This window comes from Tenrec ecaudatus, chromosome 17 (assembly GCF_050624435.1).
Source record: "Tenrec ecaudatus isolate mTenEca1 chromosome 17, mTenEca1.hap1, whole genome shotgun sequence".
Lineage (NCBI taxonomy): Eukaryota > Metazoa > Chordata > Mammalia > Afrosoricida > Tenrecidae > Tenrec > Tenrec ecaudatus.
In genome coordinates this window covers 79,796,749-79,816,303 of record NC_134546.1, presented here as the reverse complement: position 1 = coordinate 79,816,303, position 19,555 = coordinate 79,796,749, and the positions used below count along the sequence as shown (strand labels likewise).

At 42.2% G+C, this 19,555-nt stretch overlaps 1 pseudogene; it reads right to left on the bottom strand.

Annotated features, from left to right (window-relative positions):
- Positions 1-15,614: 15,614 nt before the first annotated feature.
- Positions 15,615-16,153, bottom strand: LOC142430184 (mesencephalic astrocyte-derived neurotrophic factor pseudogene; annotated as a pseudogene).
- Between the last annotated feature and the right edge of the window lie 3,402 nt (positions 16,154-19,555).

Here is a 19,555-nt window from a genome sequence, read left to right as displayed (position 1 = left end):
GCTCTTAAACAGGTTCTGTACCAAGTATTTCTTTGTTACACATTAATTTTTAAGAAAGTAACTTTCAAGTTATAAGCTGTACATGGCAGACACAACAGCCTTTGCCATCTGAGAGGTCACAGTGCATCCCCTCTCGTTCCCCTCAGCCGCTGGATACGCATGAAAACAGTGAGCACCTCTATGATCCATTTCTTTGTGGGGATATTATTAGATTCTTTTTTGCCTTTCAATGTCCATAAAACCTGTGTAATGGTGACTCTTGTCTGATTTCTGATCTGGGATATTCAAGCCACCTTTCTTTTATCATGAGCATTAAAACTGGGTATTTATCACTTTAATTCGTCTTCTCCGTTTTCATTTAATTGGGTTATTTTCTGTGCGCCTTCTGTTTTGTTAGGTGAGTTTTTATATTTATTAGTTCCTACCCTTCCTCGCCTGCCCTGCTAACCTGAGTTCTCTCTCAGATTCTCTCCCACATGAGTGGACAGCTGTGCCCTCAGTGTGATTGAGCTCAGATGCAGGATAACTGATTTGTGGATATTCTTCTGGAGTTCAAGTACCAGTTCCATAGGGATGGGAGGCTGTTTTCTGCTACTAGAATATATTGCTCACAACTACTCCAACCTCTTCTGCAGGTTTGGCAGATCCAGCTCTGGCATTCAGCAGTCACCAGAGATAGCAAAGTTTAGGTTGAGAATCTGTGAGGGATTCATCAATCCTGGGTCCAAATCTTGGACAACTAGGAAGAGGGAAAATAATTACTGATGAAAAGTAATGGAAACCTTATTATGTCAACCCATTTTGGGAATCTGGACCCTACCAGAAAGAAGTAACCACTTGGCAGAAGAATCTCCACAGGTAATTCATCACTACTGACAAAGTCTGTGGATCCTAGAGGACCCTGTCCATGATGTAATGTTTTTCACTACGTTTGATATTTTACCTGGAAATTTATGAGATGTTCTGCATTTTGGAAGCCCCAAGAATGAAGTAGAGACAATCCAATTCTTCTCAGAAATTGAAAAGAGAAAGTCTGACCCCCATCATCTTCTTTGTGATAACACCAATCCCAACCTCACTGTCATTAATGTGATTTCGAATGACAGTGACTCTATAAGACAGAGTATATTTTCACAATGAAAAACACACTCAGCCAAACGAAGTGTGTAACATGTTAGCGACACCACTCTAGCTGAGATAAAAGACAGGAGCAGCATGAAAGTGAAAGGGACTGCTTTACTTGAACCAGGCAAGAACTAAACCAGAACATTCCTCAAGGAAAGTTCCTGGGGGATAAAGGTGGGAGTGGATTACAGATTTAGCCAAGGAAACAAACAAGTAAACAGGGTGTTCCAACATGCTGTGGCACCATCTCACATCCTAAGGGGAGGTTCCTTGGTCAAGCTGTGGAGTTTACATTGCCACACAAAGTTAAGCAGGTTGGGGCATGGCCTCAAACATAATGTCCAATGTTCATAATTGTTCTTACACTGTAGTAAGATTCTCCTTAGTTATTATACTCACAACAAATATAATCTTGGAACAAAAAATTAGTTCTTGAAGATAACTTTTTCAATCCCTTGGTGTGTACTACATTTTGCTCAAATAAATGGTAAGTTTATTAATATTTATTGTTTGTTTTATTTATTTTTAGGAACTTGATAGTGATTGGTAGTCATCGATGGTCATGAAATGTACATATTACATTTACTTTTCTATTCTTCCTTCCAAAGACAAGCAACAGCTTTGGGTAAAAATCAAAGACTTTATTGAAGGAAGAAAACAATCTAGGAATGGACAATAATAATTGTAAAGAATCACAAAGTCCCACAATGAAAGACAATTTTCAGAGTTTAAAGGCAGAAGGATCCTGCAACATAAAATAAAATTTCAATCCTTTGAACTTTGCTGCACTTGGTTCAAACAGACAAGGCAATATCAATGCCACTTATAAAGACTGAGTCATGTAACACTTTTTTTTTGTTTTGCTTTGACTTGAGCTATTGGGAGAGAGAGTGAATGCTCTTCCTGGCAGCTTGTTGTGAGAGGAGCTGGAAGGAAGGTGGGTGTCTGGAGTCTTCATGAAATATGCTGACTTTTCAAAGTCAGTTCAAAATAAACAGTAATCATAAACAACAACAGAATTGGAATCTGGCCCACATCGTTTGGTCTTCTTTACATTGAATCCTAATACATAATGACCTCTGCAATCCTTGATCATCAGCAGCAAGTGTTTCAAGTCCTCACTTTCAGCAAGCAAGATTGTGTTATCTTCATATCACAGGTTGTTAATAAGCCTTTTTCCAGGCCCGATGCCATATTCTTCTTCATACCAGTAACTGACTGGTGTAAGGTCTGGTATCCATGAGCAGTTTGTTAATGCCACAGTGCCACTGCTCCCCCAGGAAGTTTATACAAAGCTGTTTTTCAATCAAGTTGAATGCAGGCAACTGAATCAAGTTAGAAAGCAAGCAAAGATCATGGCTGCTTCTTAGGAAGAAATTCTAGTAACATTGGGAATGGCCTTGATGAGGAAAATGCCAGGACATTTGAGCTGATTTTTTTTTTCTATGTGACAATGCACCTGCTCATTCTTCAAAAGCATCAAGGGCTGAACTCTGAGAATTTCATAAAGAAACCTTACGTCATATGCTCTATAGCGCTGCGGTTACTCAGAAGTTACACAGTGGGTTACTCCAGAGAAACTCTTACTGGTAAGATACATCAGTGCTCCCATGTGGTAAGATGTCTCCCTGTCGTGTCAGTGGCCTGTGTTATTGGTTTCACGCTCTAGGAGACAGCAGACACTCTATCCTCTGGTGCTGAGTTGAGAGATGCTCTGAGACTCCTGCTCTGCAGCTGCATCTGGCTGAGGTTTCTGCCCCTCTAAGGAAGGGGTTTCTCTACTGTGTGTCTTGCACAGTAATACATGGCCATGTCTGAGTCTTTCAGGCTGTCCACTGCAGCGACATGGTGCTGATGGGGTTGTCTGTGGAGATGGTGACTTTTCCTTGGAAGGATGGGTTTTACCTGGTGTCAGCGTCACTAGGATAAATTATCCCTATCCATTCCAAGCCCTTTCCAGGTGTCTGCCTAATCCAGCCAATCCAGTTTCTATTAAAGCTGTACCCAGCTGTGTTACAGGAGATCCTCAAAGACTCCCCAGGTCTTGTCACCTCTGCCCCAGATTGCACCAGCTTCACCTGAGCACAGACACCTGTGGAGATAGGATTCAGAGATCAGAGACTCCCTCTACACACACCCCCTCCATTCCTCTCAAAACTGTGGCAATTCTGACCTGGGAGAAGAGCAATGAGGAGAGCTTGGGTGGCAGAACCCATCTTGCAAGGAGGATGCAAAGAAATCACACTGCGGTCCCCAGCTGGGTGATGAGGGGGCTTCCCCTGTGGAGGTAGCCTGTGAGTCTAAAATGGATGGTTGCCACTTTGCATATTAGTGCCCTGCCCTCCATGTCAGACCCCTCCAGCCTTATAGCCCTGGAAACCCAAGGCAGGGGGAGGTATGGGTCTTGGTACTGCTAGGAAGGACAGAACCTGATCCTAGCAACATCCTGAAACACACACACACACAGAGAGAGAGAGAGAGAGAGAGAGAGAGAGAGAGAGAGAGAGAGAGAGAGAGAGACAAGACTGGCACTAGCACTAGAACCTCACACACAGAGAGCTTTGAACGGTGCCTCTCCACTCAGTGCATCTCTCAGTCCACACTCAGGGGAGAGTGGTTTCAAACCCAGTGTGAATCTGCAGCCCGAGGAGCCTGGGTCCCTCACAGATGGTCCCTCCTTACTTTCTGTGGGGAATGATGTCCAGGATAGAAAGTAACTTTGTCTCCTTTGTGAAGACTTTGAAGAATCTCATCAACCGAATGGTCACTTCTCAGTAGACTCTCAGGTGTGTCCTAGCGCCCAAGTACCCCCTGCGCTTCCTGCTGCCTAAGGAGAGGAAACAAATCTCAGGGATTGTCAGCTTTACTCGGAGTGTCAGACAATCTGTGCAGATTAAAGCCAAAGATGAGTGTATCACTCTGAATACTCATGGTCAACCTGGCCCTTGTTACCGTCTCTCTGACAGGGTAGCTCTCTTCAGAAGAAAAGTTAAAAGTCCAACATGGGGAGCATTTCACCTTCATCAATTTCATAATCTGTCTAAACATTTCTCTGATCTACTCTGATCTGAACTAAAGAAAACAATCAGCGGGTTAACTTTTCTCTCTCTGAGGAGGCCTTGGGGCTCAGGGACACAAGAACAGCTGACATAACAGTGCACAAAGACAATGTCCTACATCTGGGCTTTGAGAGTAGTGACTGGGGACTTTAAACCACACGAGGTGCAGCTAATTGTTTCTCCCTTTCCAGAGTGATGATCATTGAAAACAGAAGGAAGCCATTTGTCCAATGTTGTAATGAATCATGGATGCGAGTCTCCTGAACTCTAAGACCAGAAGAAATAGGTAGTGCCTTGCTATCAGTACCCACTTCTTTGGAAAAGATAGCGTTAGAAGGTCTTGGGTAGAGTGGGACAAAAAGTGAAACAACACTCACACACACACACACACACACACACACAGAAAAGAAAAATACAAAGACTAGGCTTCCTTGTTGGGTCTATTTGTGGAAGTCCTGAAACCATGGCTTCCAGCATCGCTTCAGGTGGGGGACTGAACTCACACGTTGGAAAACTTTCAGTCAAATAATTGACAAGCCTACCTGGGAGCAATAATCCTGGGGAGATACAATTACCTTAGAATAATCAAATTTATGTTATTAAAAGGGCAACATTTATCCAGGGGAACATTCAGAATATTTAGAAAGCAAAGGTAATTGTAACAGGAGTTTGTGCATATTACAGTCAATGAAATGAAACAAGAGTGTATGAATAGTTGAATGAGCATTAATCTTCTCGGTAAATCTTCACGCAATCCACAAGCAAGTGTAAAGATAAAAATAGAAAATAATATTAAAACGTTTCCTTTCAGTTCTCCTCTGATGGGGAGAGAGCACCACAGGTTGTGGTTTGTGCACTCGGGGTCTCCCAAGAAAAGAACAAGGACCCAGAGAAGATGTCCTAATTACATGCTTCGTTCTCCTTCCTCTGTTCTCTGGAGTTGACGGTTATGCTAAAAACATCCAAATCTTGGTTCTCAGAGACAGGAAGAGGACTAAAAACCATGACACAGGGGAAAATTGGATAGGGGAGGCCCCAAATTCAGGAAGGAAGCCTGTACCTTGCTCCCCATGCACTGAATCTTGAATCTGAGTCATGTGCCTGTTTGTGCTGAGACCCTGTGAAATACATCCCAACCTTCCCTTCGTGGTGCTTACAATCTGGTCTCACATAGCTTCCCTGACCTGCTTTTATCTGCATCACCATATGCATCAAATAAGTGCTATATTACTGTTGTGGGGACCCAGGTACTTGAGATAATCTCTTGAAGAGTGAGTCATTGTTTTATTACATCCTTACTCCTTATGACCCACTTCATGTAGTTTGTGCATTTAGTCTTCAATTTATCTCAGGATAGACAAGAGTGTTCTCTGAACACCATCTGCCTGGACTCAGCCCAATCCCTGAACCTGAAAGCACAATGACACTGGTGTCTGTTGAATGAGTTTCTCTTTCTCTCTGTCATCCATCTATACATTTTCCTATCTCTGCTATCTTTCTATTTATCTAGCATCTATCTATCTATCATAAATCTATTAATTGAACTATCAATCTGCTGAACTATCTATTTAGCTGTCAATTTTCTCTATATAGCCTGTCCAAATCTTGTATCTCTCATTTTTCTGTATTTCTATTAACTATCAGTGTGTTTCTATTCATTTCATGCTTCACTTTATTTCTGAAATAAATTCCAGCTTAACAGGAGCAATATGTTTTGTTTATGGTTGAGTATGCTATATATTGGTCATTGATTCTAGTTTGCTAAACCCATTTATTTGTTTTTTTACTTATTAAATTCTTGATGTTCTCATGACTTAAATTCTTGATGGCCTCATGGCTTTTTATTTAAATGTTGAGACCAAAATTGAAAATATTGAATTGAATTACTCCAGTATTTGGTGGAGTTCTGCTGTTATTTATTTGTTTTAATTAACATATTAGCCAGAATTTGTATGGTATATTTTGAAGAAATAATGTTTATATTCTCAGCACCTGTCTGTTAGTTCATCATACTGTGGTGGCTTATGTGTCGCTGTGATGCTGGAAGATAAATCACTGTTATATCAAATGCCAGCAGGGACACCCAAAGTGAACAGATTTCATCAAAGCTTCCAGACTAAGACTAGACAATGCAGAAGGACCCCAATACTTTCTGCAGTGGAAGAAGCTTTGAAAATCTTATGCATACTTATGAAGCATTGTTAAATACTGACAGCATAAGGAAAGGAATTCAGAAATTGTTGAAACTACTGTCAGAGGATGGACCCCTCAGGTTCGAGGGCCCTAAAATGTGACTGAAGTAGAGCTGTTTTCTTGGAGGGGAGTCGGCCATGATGATGTAATTTGGGTAAAGCCTCTGGGAGTGGAGCTATCAGGATCTTCTTTTGCTGATGGGGCATGATTCAAGGTAGAGAAACAGCTGCAAAAGTCTTCTAATGATAAAAACTGATCACTTGCATACTGTAAATTTAGGAAAATTGGAAGGGGCCAAAGATGAAATGGGATACTTGAAGTTTGCTTGTTATCCTAGGCATTAGTGAGCTTAAATCGACTTAAATGGTATTGCAAGTTGATCAGGAATTCATAAGATTTACTATGCCGGGAACAACACAATGAAGCGAAGGGGATGACATTCATTTTCAGAAAGGATCTTGCTAAACCCATCATGAAATACAGTACTGTCTGTGATAAGATCATATCCACCTTCAAGGAAATGCAACCAATACAACTATTATCAAACAGTACTTGAAAAATACATCTGCTGTAAACTAACATACAAATAAGTGAGGTATAATACTGATAAATAAAAATTATATTTTATGTGCTCCTTCCTCCCTACTTTCTGCTGTTGAGATTTCAATTCCATTACTATACATCCTACATCCAATAGGTCTAATTTTACATATTTCTTATACCGTAATCTGGCATTCCTTTGTCATAAAAATAGATAAATTCCTTGGGGGAAACAGTGCGATGGAGAAGCATCCCCAGACCACAACAAGAAACCAGCCCTGAAACCGTGCATCTGCACCTGTCCCTGGGGTGTGTCCTGTGATCTGTGGGTTCTGAGTGGCCCCTGCAGCGCAGGTCTCTCCCAGCAGAAAGTTTGTGTCTGGGATCACACTGACTCCCTCTCCCTCTTTTCTCACAGAGGACTAGATGGCCTTGGCTTCCATTTTCCAACCTTCAGTTTTCTAATAAACTGTTTTTGTCATTGTCTCTGGAGGTGGTAAGTCGAACCTTCATGGAGTCTGAATAGTTCTCAGAACGGAGATGGAAGTATTTACACAGAGCACTAAGGAAAGGCTACATAGCAAGGTATTTCTTTCTTTTTTTTTTTAGCAAGGTATTTCTTATCCTCCCTCCTTGAGCAGCTGATTTGATTTCACGGTATTGTAATGATAATTTCACCGGAAGTAATTTTCTTTGCTTCTCATCTCTAAGTTCATAACTGGGAAATAAAGAGATGATTCCACTAAATATTCCGAGTCACTTCCTCAGCGAGTACAGCTGCCCTGCCCTCGGGTGTCCTGACGCTCTCAGGATGTGGATTTTTACAGCGTGTGTCTCACACATGAAGAGGTGGCAGTGTCCTCAGAATTCAGGCTGCCAATCTGTAGATAAGCTGTGCTCAATGACGCATCCGAGGAGATGTCTTCCTGCCTTGTGTGATGCCCTGGGCATATGTTGACTTCCCAGCGTGGGTGCTGATCCAGCCCATCCACTAAAGGCCTTTTCCTGGTGCTTGTGACACCCAATTCGTACCATAGCTGGAGAAGGTTATCCGGAAGTCCTGCAGGACACCTTAACCTACTCTCCTGGCTTCTGCACCTCAGCCTCAGACTGCACTAACTGCATCTGGGCATGCACACCTGTGAGGAAGTAAACCAGAAGGTGAGGGTTCTGGAGCTGCCTCAGTCTTCTCTCCAGCCTCATCCATGTCTTATCTTACCCAGGGTGACTGCCAATAGGAAAATAATGCTCCACTGTCACTCCTTGAGTGCACTTTGGTGTCAGAGGCTTAAGTAAAACCTATGTGGCAATGTCCTTGCTTAATAATGTGTCAAAGGAGATGGATTCAGCTTTCAACTCTACAGGGCACTTGTAAATGCACATAATTCACATTCATGAATGCATTTCTGGTCTACATAAGGTATAAATAAGAGGAAACCTGGAGAACTTGACAGAGCCACACACCAGGATAGCTCCGCTGCTCATCTCAAATATGGTCTTGAATCCTGATGGCTAGTGGTGTGTGTATCTTATGATCTCACGATGTGGGTTGACAACTGGTCATGACTGGTACATATGTATCCACTTACACTCGACCCCTATAATTTCACTGACTTCATAGATGAGTGTCTGACACAATCAGCTTCTCATGGACTAATACTGACCAATCAAGGGGGCTATTCCTCTGTCTGTGATTAGGTATAGTGATTTTTAACTGACACACTGGGGTGGGTGTGGGGTAAGTCTTACTCCTTTTACTACATCATCCTCAATATTACTATATATGTAATGAGTGTGTTTTCATAAATAGTCAGCTATAACTTCCATGAACTTCTATTTTTTCTCATTTAAATAATGTATACCAAAATGTTATTTTAATAGACTTAAAGTTTTCTTATTTCCTCTCTTCACATAAAAACCAGCCCACAAAACGTTATATAATAAATTTGAAAAGGAACCAATTAAATAATATAAAATATGTAAACTATTCAGAAAACATACAAAACCAAGCAATACAATCTTTAAAATATAAGTAAATATTACTTTAACACCATAAGTCTGATAGAAGCCACCAAATAAATTTAATAATTTTGCAAGATGTATGAAAGATACATTAACAAGATTAACATAAGATGAAAATTTTAATTTAAAAAATGATATCAATGTTGTGAAAAAGATTAGTGAGAGCCCATAAGATTAGGACAAATCTCTACAAACTCAGATATTTTGCTAGTGTGCAGTACCTATTTTCTGGGGGGAAAAAATCCTTCCTTGCCTGAATGGTCCTAAAACAATTCAATGGCTTAAGGCTTGAGGAAACTCAGTAACCATTGGATGCTCTTCGTTTAAAGGGCAGGGCACTGGTTTCTCAGGTTTCAGCTAAAAAACGTAGGGACAAAGCACAAGGGTTGATCAAATGTAGATCAGGTTCCCGATGCTGAGCTATGAAACACCTTCTACTATCTGTCCACTCATCCCTCTATAATGTCTTGTCATGTGGAGATGACCACAACTCTCTGCCCACGTACAAGCTCTAGGCCCTCTCTGGACACCTGCCACTCCATTTCCTCTCTGGATCCCTGCTCTTGGACTGTCTCCTCCTCTCTGAGTCAGGCACCTGCTCCTTATTCTGCAACATGAGCCATGGGTGCAGTGATTCTGGGAGTCCTTGCATGCACCATCAGAGAACTGAAGTGAATTAGCATATCAAATGCCATCCGAAATCTAGTGGAGGTTTACTCAGATGGGAACAGCTGTGTTCTGCTTACCTGAATCAGAAGCTATCAAACCCATGTATTTGAAAAAACGAATCAAAATAAAACAAAAATGCAAATTAAAATTCGATAAATTTCTAGAGACTGAGTATTGTTTACTGTGACAGGGAGAAACTTCTGGGGCCACTCATCAGTGGAACCTCTCATTTTTGGGGCTTTGTCTATAAAACCCCTCCAGATTTTCACGTGAACATTCCAAATAAGCCCTGTGTTTCAGACACTGGAGGGAGGATTTTTATTATCTCGACAGATTAAGCACCAGAGGAAGGCCAATTGCATTGACTTTTCAAAGCTGAAGGTGAAATATGTCCCCTATCAACCACACACCCTATATCCTACTATCCTACCCATGAGACCTAATTGGGAGGGTATAGTGAACAGATATTAAATATTCAAAGGTAAAGAAAGTTTGTACTGAAATGAAGGGAAGGAGCACGGACAGGCCAAACTATAAAATACACCACAGGCATGAAGGTCAGAGCCTTACTGTCCAGGTGCTTTAAAAGCTTCAGCCTCAATCAGAAAAACACACAGAAAACTCCCTGTTCTCCCACTTCATCACCATGTAGATTCCAGGCATAACAATCCTGCATTACAGTTTAGAATCTGCTCCTTTGAGGAGAAAAACAAAACAAATAACATATAGCAAACACTACTATGGTCTAACTCTTGCCAGATTAGCATGAATCCCCACAAAACTTAGTTCTGAGAACAAGGTGAAAAATGTTTCTACTTCAAGGAAACACTAAAAACTAAGATAAAAATTTTCATTTATCTAAACGCACCCATCTCATTTGTAGACTGATTTTCTCTGTTGCCATACCTCAAATTTAACTCATTATTTGTATTGAAGGTTTTTAAATTTCACTTTACATTGAAAACTGAACTGAGTATTTTTCAATCCCTCAACCAATTAATATTCTTTACCATATCGCTGCAGTTTGTCCAATAGAAGTGTGCAGGACACACGGGTCTGGAAATGGAGTGCTGGGTGAACCAGAGTCCTTCTTCCTAGAAGAGGAGACCGTGGGAAAAAATTGTCTGCAGAGCACATTGAAATCTGCGAACTAAGAGTGAGAAGAATACACTGGCTGGATGCATGGATTGTGATAAGAGTTGTATGAGCCCCCAATAAATTGATTTTTTTAAAAGAAGAAAATAAATATCTAGGACACAATGATGGTGACATATGTACAAATGTTCTTGATAAAATTTTTGTGTGGGTACAAGAACTGTAAGTGCCACAATAAAATGTTTTAAAAAAATAATGCAGAGCCTTAAGAGATGATTACATTCTAATAGAGATAAGTCAGGGTTAGCAGTGAATAAAGAAAACATAAATAGCAATTAATTAATTTCAAAATATAATGAAAGGAATATGTGAAGCCAGAGGCTTCAGGAAGATCTTCCAAGTTTAAAAGACAAAATGAAAATTATTTATGATACCGCTAAGTAGTATCATAAAGAGCAAACTTGCCATTCTCCAAAAGAGTTGACTAGGACTAGAATTCAGATTAGGAGCACCAGGAGGAAACATGTGTTTAATATCTGTTAGGGAGAATCCAGACTGCATCACACTTGAGAATGACTGTTGTTTTGTAAATATATCATCCATTTTGACTAAAGGTCACCCTGTATAGAGACTGGAACTGCCTCCATAGGGATCTCTAACCTGTAATCTTTTGGGACACAGATTGTCAGTTTAAATGTGCAATGGACCAGCTGGTGGGTGGTACCTGCTCACCTTTCAAATAGCATCCACGATCTTGAACTTTGTGTCCCCAGGGATTGCTACATCATCACTTACAAATATATAGAGAAATACAGTTTTTTTTCCTGTTATTTTAAAAACATATTATTAGGGGCTCATACAACTCTTATCACAATCCATACATATACATACATCAATTGTATAAAGCACATCTGTACATTCTTTGCCCTAATCACTTTCTTTTCTGTTTTTTTACATTTTACTAGGGACTCATACAACTCTTATCACAATCCATTCATATACATACATCAATTGTATAAAGCACATCCATACATTCCCTGCCCCAATCATTCTCAAAGCATTTGTTCTCCACGTAAGCCCTTTGCATCAGGTACTCTTTTTTTTCCCCCTTCCCTCCCCGTTCCCCACTCCCTCATTCGCCCATGGTAATTTATACATTGTTATTTTGTCATATCTTGCCTTATCCAGAGTCTCCCTTCCCCCCCTTCTCTGCTGTCCATCTCCCAGGGAGAAGGTCACATGTGGATCCTTGTAATCAGTTCCACCTTTCCAACCCACTCACCCTCCACTCTCCCAGCATCGCCCCTCACACCCTTGGTCCTGAAGGTATCATCCACCCTGGATTCCCTGTGCCTCCAGCCCCCATATGCACGATTGTAGAACCTCTGGCCTATCCAGGCCTGCAAGGTAGAATTCGGATTATGGTAGTTGGGGGGAGGAAGCATCCAGGATCTGGGGGAAAGCTGTGTTCTTCATCGGTACTACCTCGCACCCTGACTGATTCGTCTCCTCTCATAAACCCCTCTATGAGGGGATCTCCAGTGGCTGACACTCGGGCCTTGGGTCTCCACTCTGCACTTCCACCTTCATTCAATATGGGATATATATATATATATATATATATATATATATATATATATATATATATATATATATATATATATATATACACATACATATAGCTTTTTTTTTGCATGAGGCCTTATACCTTGTCTCTTTGGCACCTCGTGATCGCACTGGCTGGTGTGCTTCTTCCATGTGGGCTTTCTTTGCTTCTGAGCTAGATGGCCGCTTGTTCACCTTCAAACCTTTAAGACCCCAGACACTATCTCTTTTGATAGCCGGGCACCATCAGCTTTCTTCGCCACATTTGCTTATGCACCCATTTGTCTTCAGCGATCCTATCATGGAGGCATGCAGCCAATGATACGATTTTTTGTTCTTTGATGGCTGATAACTGATCCCTTCGGGACCACTCGATCACACAGGCTGGTGTGTTCTTCCATGTGGACTTTGTTGCTTCTGAGCTAGATGGCCGCTTGTTTATCTTCAAGCCTTTAAGACCCCAGTCACTATCTCTTTTGATAGCGGGGCACCATCAGCGTTCTTCACCACATTTACTTGTTTACCCACTTTGGCTTCAGCAGTTGTGTCGGGAGGGTGAGCATCATAGAGTTCCAATTTAATAAAAGAAAGTATTCGTGCATTGAGGGAGTGTTTGAGTAGAGGCCCAAGGTCCTTCCACCACCTTAATACTTAACCTATAAATATAGGTACATAGATCTATTTCCCCATCCTCATATATATATATATTTGCATGTACATGTCTTTGTCTAGACCTCCATAAATGCCCCTTGACTCCTAGCTCTGTCCTCCATCTCCCTTGATTTTCCTCCTGCCCCACTACCATGCTCCGTCCCCACCTGGGCTACAGCTATACCTCTTCTCTACACAACCTTACCATTGATCATTCCCCACCAGGCCTTCCACTCCCCCCTCTCTACCATTTTGGATCCCATGTTGTTCCCTTGTCCCTGTGTTTGTTGACACCCCTTCCTTACCCCCTTACCCCACCCCCAACCCAAATCCCCCCCGGAACTGTCGGTCCCATTGTTTTTCCTCCAGATAGTTCATCCAGCCTGTCCTATTTAGACAGACCTGTGGAGACACTAACATGCATGAAAACAAGATAGAGGAAAACAAAGCAACAGTATACAACCAGACAACAAAAACAAACCACTGACAAAAAACAAAACACTTCACAAGAGAAAAGCTTGTAGTTAGTTCAGGGATCATTTGCTGGCCCTTAGGAGCATTTTCCAGTCCAGTCTGTTGGGGCACCATGCCCTGGCCCCAAAGTCCACTTTCAGCATTCCCTGGGGACCTTGCCACTCCATTCCCTTGCTGTACCGCTGCGCTCCCCCAGTGCTTTGCCTCGGTGTGGTGGGATCAGGTCAGGTGCAATTCCCACACTGTGTCTCCGGTGCTGTCCCCTGTATCACCCTTAGTCACTGAGGGGCATCATGTCTCATAGTGGGGCCAGCCATGTTGTTCTCTCTGTGGACTGGCTGCTCTACTCAGGAACATCATCCTCACGGCCTGGTGGGCCAGGCTGTGTTCCACTCTCTCCTCCTGCCCCTTCATCTGCTCCCATGTGCTCTGATCCGATATGTCCATCTCCCAGAGCTGCAGTCAATGTCGTCCTTTGGAACAAATTCTTTTTGGGGGAGGGGCAGGAATCCACTTAATTTATGGTGCTGGGGCCAGCCTCCCAGACCTCTCCACTGGTTCCCTACTCCATGCCGGGATATTGCATTCACACCTTGCAGCACTGGGTTGAAGTCTGGTCCCACTTTCCCTGTGGAGATATAAACAATACCCTCCCCTAGGGTGGATTAGTGCCCCATGCCCCCACTCCCCTTTTCTTCCTTATATTCATCCTTTTGTTTTCCTTCTCCCCCTCCTCCACCATTGAGAAATACAGTTTACAAAAACTTAATTGACATGTATAATGTTTAACTGTAAGTAAGGGATTTTCCATCTCAATCCTATCGTCCACCTAATCTGGGCTGAGAACAGTAACCTCTATTAAAAGTTTCTGAGCCACGAGCCAGAAATTAAGGAGAACATGCTTTCTGTGATGTTCATAAAGATGACTTCATTACTTTCATTCCTCTTTTTATTTATTACTGTTACACCTGTCTTACATTTCTATTCATGCTTTTGCAAAATGAAACACATAGTAGATTTCAACAGATGAAAATGTTTTTGTCTATCATACTATTAATTATGCAAGTGTTTATTTAAAAATTTTTTAACATTTTATTATGGGCTCCTCCAACTCATCACAATCCATACATATACATACATCAATTGTATAAAGCACATCTCTACATTCTTTGCCCTCATCATTTTCAAAGCATTTGCTCTCCACTTAAGCCCTTTGCATCAGGTATTCTTTTTTCCCCTCCCTCCCTGCACCCCCCTCCTTCATGAACCCTTGATAATTTATAGATTATTATTTTGTCATATCAACTTACCCTTTCCGGCTCTCCCTTCCCCCCTTCTTTGTTGTCCGTCCCCCAGGGAGGAGGTCACATGTAGATCCTTGTAATCAGTTCCCCTTTTCCAAACCACTCACCCTCTACTGTCCCAGTACCCCCCCCTCACCCCCTGGTTCTGAAGGTATCATCCACCCTGGATTCCCTGTGCCTCCAGCTCCTATATGCACCAGTGTACAACCTCTGCTCTATCCAGACTTGCAAGGTAGAATTCGGATCATGGTAGTTGGTGGGGAGGAAGCATCCAGGATCTGGGGGAAAGCTGTATTCTTCATCTGTGCTACATCGCACCCTGACTGACTCATCTCCTCGCCTAGACCCCTCTGTGAGTGGGTCTCCAGTGGCCGACAAATGGGCTTTGGGTCTCCACTCTGCACCTCCCCCTTCATTCACTATGGTAAGATGTTTTCTTTTTGATGATGCCTTATCCCTGATCCCTTTGGTATCTCATGATCGCACAGGCTGGTGTGCTTCTTCCATGTGGGCTTTGTTGCTTCTGAGCTAGAGGGCCGTTTGTTTATCTTCAAGCCTTTAAAACCCCAGACACTATCTCTTTTGATAGCTGGGCACCATCAGCTTTCTTCACCCCATTTACTTTTTTTTTTAATTTTCCAAGAACTAGAAATTTTTTCTTTAATAAAAATATCCCAGACACATTCCATCCTAGAGTAAAGCAGCAAAAACGAAGTGAACCCCTCAGGTGGCATTGTTGAGCCAGCAGCTCCAGCCCCAGCTGCAGGATTCACCCCCACTTGAGGAGGGGCTCCCCTGCATACAGAAAAAATTACAAAAAAGCCAGGTGGGTAAAGACAGGGACTGCTTCTCCCTCCAGGGCAGCAGGGGTCCCCAACTACAAATCAGTCCTTGATCTGGCCGCCTTGGGTGCGTATTTCGGCATAAGTTCGTGAATCTTCTGAATGTAGTTAGACTTCTCAGCACAGCCTTTGCACGTCTCCCCCGAGTCGTCCAGTACTTCTTCAGCTCTTTCACACAGAGCTTCTTCAGGTCCACGCTCCTCAGGTCGATCTGCTTGTCGTACTTGAGCTCACAGGTCTGGCCATCCTTCATCTTGAGCTTCTTGCAGATCTTCTCCACGGGGATGTGATGGGCAAGGGTCTTCGACACCTCATTGATGATCTTGGTGGCCGCATTGTCTGTGGCTCCAATGTAGTAGCACAAGCGATTCTCTTTCCCCCGGGCCTCCCAGCAGGAGCGGTTAAGTTCTTTTTTCAATAGTGCCTGGGGAGAATGTGACGTCTCTGTCCTTCAGGGCCTGATAGAACCTTCCCAGAAAAGAAACGCACACTGCATTCGCCGGGGCTGCAGCGCCGGGCCGCCTGGCAGCACGCTCAGAGCCAGAGCCACCGCCAGCCAGTGCGTGGCCCACATCCTCCTCCTCGGTCGCCGCCAATGCAGCCACCGCCACCGGACTCCACTCCATTTACTTTTTCACCCACTTTGGATTCAGCAGTTGGGTCAGGAGGGTGAGCATCATAGAATGTCAATTTAATAGAAGAATATATTCATGCGTTGAGGGAGTGCTTGAGTAGAGGCCCAAGGTCCTTCCACCACCTTAATACTAAACCTATAAATATAGACACATAGATCTATTTCACCATCCTCATATATATATTTGCATGTACATGTCTTTGTCTAGACCTCTATAAATGCCCTTTGCCTCCTAGCTTTTTTCTCTATTTCCCTTGACTTTCCTCCTGCCCCACTATCATGCTCTGTCCCGACCTGGGTTACAGCTATACCTCTTCTTTACATAACCTTACCCTTGATCATTCCCTACCAGGCCTGCAACTCCCCCCTCTCTACCATTTTGGATCCCATGTTGTTCCCTTGTCCCTGGGTTTGTTAGCACCACTTCCTTACCCTCCCCCCGCCAACGCCCCCCCCCATCCCAAGTCCCCCCGGAACTGTCAGTCCCATTGTTTTTCCTCCAGTTAGTTCATCCAGCCTGTCTTATTTAGACAGACCTGTGGAGATAATAACATGCACAAAAACAAGACAGAAGAAAACAAAGCAACAGTATACAACCAGACAACAAAACAGCAACAGCAAACCACTGACAAAGAAAAAAAAACAAAACACATCATGAAAGAAAAGCTTGTAGTTAATTCAAGGATCGTTTGTTGGCCTTTAGGAAAGTGTTTAGTAAGAGAACATGTGTTCACAATCTATTGAAAAAACAGAGTTGTTGGTCCTAGTTTGAAAACAAATAAGAAATTACCTTTGCCATGTTCACACTCAAAATCCAACATTCATTATAAAATACATAATAAATAGAAAATGTAGACAAGAGTCTTGAATGACTTCAGGGTATTTAATAAAATTCTCAGAAAAGGATAGAGGCATTGGTCTTAAACAGAATTGGAAGTTGTCTCACATGTGAATGTCAGTAGGTTGAGAAATAACCACTTCAACATTATAAATAGGAGAAATATATCCCAAGCATCTATATGTATGGTAAGAGGGAAAATAAAATAATAATCTAGGTTTTCTATATAAGAATCTATCAAGAGTGTACCAGGCCTAAGAGTGACCTGCCATTTTGTCAAACTACAGTGGACACAATAGACCATGGAACCCATCGCTTATATTATGCAGAGATATCAAGCCAAAAGAGGATCCCCCACTTAAATTAGGAGCAGAAGAAATAGTCTATCATCTCCAGAGGAGAATTTTCCAATTAGAACACCGAAATGGCAATGCTGAATGTTCCTTGAAATGTACAATGGTTAATATATTTCTGCCCAACAGACCCCTCCCATTCTCCTTCCCTCAGGATCATAGTCTTCCAAAAGTTGTGGAAAAAAAAGAAATCTGGTTATTTTTTAATTACATTTCTCAGTGAACTATTTGAAACTCAATTGTCTTCTTTTCACAGATTAAAAGTTCTTCTCTCTTCCCTGGCGTCCTCGGAATGGTATGATTTACCTTTAAAATAGAGAGCCAGGAGGTCATTTCCTGACAATATTTAAAAAAAATTAATATTTTCTTTTCTATCATTTTCAGCCAGTAATTAATACACATTTCCTACTGTCATCATTGAAATCCAAGGAAAATATACAGATAATAGTGTATAAGTTTATTAGTTCAACAAAAGTAGATAGGCTTAATTCTGGATAATTAGATGTTACTACTGAAAATGTTCTTTGAAGGAGGTCAGTTTAGAAAAAATAATAATGAAAAGCCACCATTCCTGGCAGGAATAGGGCAGCTATGGGTGGGCCTCATTGAATGACAGCTAATATCATTCCAACATTTCTGAACAATGCCAAGTACAAGAATTTTAAAATAATCACTAAACAATCCTATTTAATAAATAGTCTACTTACATCAGACTATAAAGTACTGTTCACTTTGGATGAGGCAAGGTAAATAATTTCGAACAAAAGCTTCCTCTGCAATTATTATATTAGAAATAATTAATATGGCAAAATACAGATAGGTCCTAGTAAATAGCAAAAGATTTCCAAAACAAAGTTTTATAATAAAAATAAGGGAGGGGTGGGCACATTTAATATAAATACTGAATACATATTGTGATGGTAAATTCTAATAATGCTGCTTCAGGGAGTAACATACTTTATTGAATGAGAATTTTTTTAAAATTAGGGGTCAGTTCTTCAGTTATTTAAACTGTTCTACTTGAAGACCAAAAACGTGTGGTTGAATATACAAAATAGCTGTCAACACAGGTCATTTTAAAGATCAGAACACGCATCAAATGGGATTTCTGCAGTTACATTCTCACTGCAGGATCCTGTAGAATATGCACCTTTTTCCAACTTTAGGTTAAAATAGCTACAAGACTGTGGTCTTCGAGGCCTTGTTCCATCTGCCAGCTCTTTCCGATCCTCAGGAGAGAATAGATGATACTGCATTCCACTCATCACCATCTTAAGGCGCTCAGGACTGTCTTGAATGAGGGGTTCAGCTGGGATGGTTTTGCATCAGAAATTCTTCGAGGTGAGAGGAAATCTGACGTTAGCGAGGACATCCACCATAAGTCTGGCGATTCAGCGCAACTTGCCTCAGCCACCTGCCGGCAGCATCATAAACCTGCTCCTCTGCGCTCACGGTCAGGGGGTCCTGGTTGAAGAGACGTGTTACTCGCTGAGCATCAAGTTGTAGAAACTCCTCCGTTTTGGAAACGTCAGCGAAATGTTGGTGAATAAAGGCGTCTGCAGTGGCTTTCAACTCAGGACGGTCTAGATGCGCTGCTAGAACGCTTAGACCAGGACAGTTTGAAGCATCTACTTGCTTTTTCAAAAAATCAATACTCATGTTCTTCACAGGCTGAATGTGGTACTGGTTTGCGGCATCCAACAGAGACTGCACGTTGTTGCTATTCACAGAGATCCTAGCAGTGTAAGCACATTCCACCAGGTGTTCAATAATGTCAGTTCGGCGTCTTTGAGTTCTACATCAAAGGACTTTGAATCGAGCGTGTCAGTTGTGAACATGACGTTGAAAACTGGGCTGGCTGCAGCCAGGACCACACGATGAGCAGAGATCTCTCTTTCCTGGATCACGAGAGTCACATGATACAAAGTTCTCCATCTTCGCATGTCATTCCTGGCCGCCGTGGATCCCGCCAACAATTTCGCTTCTTCCCAATTGGCAGGTTTCTTCTTGGTCTTTCTCTCGCTTCTCCGCGCCACCCTGAAGGCTGACATTGTCCAGAGCTCGCCTCTCTTCCGGGGCTCCCTGGGCCTGGTGAGGTCTGCAGGCTGAGGTCGCTTGTGTTGGCGAACGCTGAGGGCGGGCTAACTGCTG